Source organism: Orycteropus afer, unplaced genomic scaffold, assembly GCF_000298275.1.
Source record: "Orycteropus afer afer isolate SDZICR_OR568_19922 unplaced genomic scaffold, OryAfe1.0 scaffold00504, whole genome shotgun sequence".
In the NCBI taxonomy this organism is placed as follows: domain Eukaryota; kingdom Metazoa; phylum Chordata; class Mammalia; order Tubulidentata; family Orycteropodidae; genus Orycteropus; species Orycteropus afer.
This window is the reverse complement of record NW_006922091.1, coordinates 627,056-629,717: the sequence shown is the minus strand read 5'-3', so window position 1 is coordinate 629,717 and position 2,662 is coordinate 627,056.

The following is a 2,662-nucleotide window of genomic DNA, read 5'->3' as shown; positions in this document are numbered from 1 at the left end:
TATTAGATAATATTGCATTATTCATCATTATTTTACTAATATAATACCCATTATTTTCCTGTTGTTGTTGTTATGTGCTGTCGAGTCGGACCCAACTCATAGTGACCCCTCCTTGGGTTTCCGAGGCAGTATCACTATGGAAGTAGATTGCCCCATCTTCCGAGGAGTGGCTTGTGGGTTTGAACGCCAGCCTGCTGGTTAGGACTCAAGTGCCTTAGGCACTACACTACCAGAGCTCACATTTTCCTGTTAGGGATAATAAATATATGCCCTCAAATGTGGGAGGATTTAGTTTAAAATTACTGTAATTTTTATGACCCTTCTTTGCTACATTATTTTTGGTTAATATTTTTACATTATGGACCTTTTCTTAAGTATTCTGTTATTCTTCTCCATAACTACCATTAATGGATGGTAGAAAAATGTCTGTTAAAATAGCCCAGTCAGTGGCTGATATCAGTAACTTGTCTGACTATGGAATTTCCCATCTAATTCTAAAATCTGGCCTCATGAATTCAGATCCATTAGTTTCTCCCACACTGGGTTATAATTTTGTGTCCCCTACTACCTTCAACTTTAATATCACTGGTAAGCGAGCCATACAGGTTAAGACTGTGGCATCCTCCCACATTATGAACTCAATCCCAGAGCCTATGTTTCAATCTAACCCAGATTAGAGTTAGGGACTTTTCTGGAGCAGCCTGGAACCCATCAGACTATGAAAATGAGGTCTTAGTTTCATATAATGACCCTTCCAGAGTTTAGACAATGAGAGAAGACTTTTGTATTCAAATGTAGAATTGGCTAAGATTGGCTTGTTTGTTATTTGCCGTGAGTCGGCCCGACTCATAGCGACCCCTCCTTGGGTTTCTGAGGAGGTATCACTACGGAAGTAGGATTGCCCAATCTTCCTTCCAAGGAGTGGCTGGTGGGTTTGAACCGCCAGCCTTCTGGCTAGCAGTCAAGTGCCTTAGGCACTACGCTACCAGAGCACCTAATAAAGATTGCCTATTTGTAGTAACTCCTTGAGAGAAAATTGGCTTGAACAAATAAATCAAACCACCCCTCTCCTGAATAAACATACTGGAACTGAAATAATATGTGCCCCATATGGATATGTGCTTTAATGAGATTAATCAGGATACCCAATCATTGCCAATAAAAATAAAAAATCCCATACTTGAACTTTATCCTGTTTGGATGATTGAAATATGATAGACCAATATCCATTAGGTTTCTTAGGAATTCCTTTAGATTCTTTTATGATGAAAGCATACATTGGACCAATAATGTGGACATCTTTACTTGTCATAGAAGAGAATATATTATAAGATCCAATAAAAACTCTATAATGAAAAGACATAGAGATAGATGGGCATTTCTCTAAGGCCTCCTACCACTTGTTCATATTCCTGAACTGAAAGAAAAAAAAAATCTATTCACAAAAAATTTAAAATAACTGATAAGTTTGGTGATAGCATAGAAACCCAACAGAAGTCCTTATGCTCTTGGCTAAAGTTGTGCTGGATAATATAGTTGTGCTTAATTTTCTTTTAGCCAATCAAAAAAGATTCTGTACAGTTGCTAAGACTTCCTGCTGCTCTTGAATAAATACTTTAGCAAAAGTAAATCAAGATATTGGACAGTTTTGCCAAAAGGCCACTTACCTTCAAGTACTCCCATGTTAAACTTTCTTTTTCTAAATATTTTCAGCTGACTAACCTCATGATTGAAATCTATATTATTAACCGAGTTAGTGATATGGTTATTATAATAGTTATCGGAACTATCAAATCCTATGTAAAACTCACCTCCAATATTTTAACCCAATATTCTACCTATGAGAAGAATAATGTATATTGATAAAAACTATTTTGTCAGATGAGTTTGAACTCACTGCTTGGACCAGTTCCCTCAAATTATTAAAACATTCCTCCTAATGTGACCCCATTTTTTTCTTTCCCAAGAACATCACTAAAGCAGAATGCTAATACCATGGCATAGTGAAGACCTCAAATGGTGCCCAACTACCAAGAATAGTAATGTCTGGGGTATTAAAGACTTATAATAGATGAATGACCATTGAGAGACTCACTAAGTCTGTGCAGAAGAAGGCATTCTTTGAAATATGATCAAAGAATTTCCCTAGAAGTTGTTGATCAAAAGGAGGGGATGAGAAGGAGAACTCCAAAATTATATGAGGCATTTGGTATAAGTAGGGGATCTTGGTCTAGACCTAATAACAAACCCTATTTTAAAACAATAGTTTTTCTCTCCTGTGTGTAACCTTTAGTCATCCTTAAAAATATACCCTGAAGGAAAGGATGTCAAAATCTGTTCCCAGAGAGTCTTGATGCACAGCATGATCAAAAAACTTCCTTTACAATGGACTCCCAGAAAAGATATGCTTGAGAAAGCAGTTTTAATAGCATGTTCCCAGACCAACATATCCTGTAATTGTCCTGTGATTCCTTGTGACCCTTCAACCTTTGTGTACTGTTACAATCTAAATAAGTTACCAATCACTGAAGCCCACCTACATGTTACTTCCCAATCATTAACCAGCCCCTACTTTTAGAAACCCCACCTATAAGTTCCCTAATTCCTTGAAAACCAAAAAGAATATTGTAGCCCCTGTTCTTTATCTGAACCTTATTTTTTT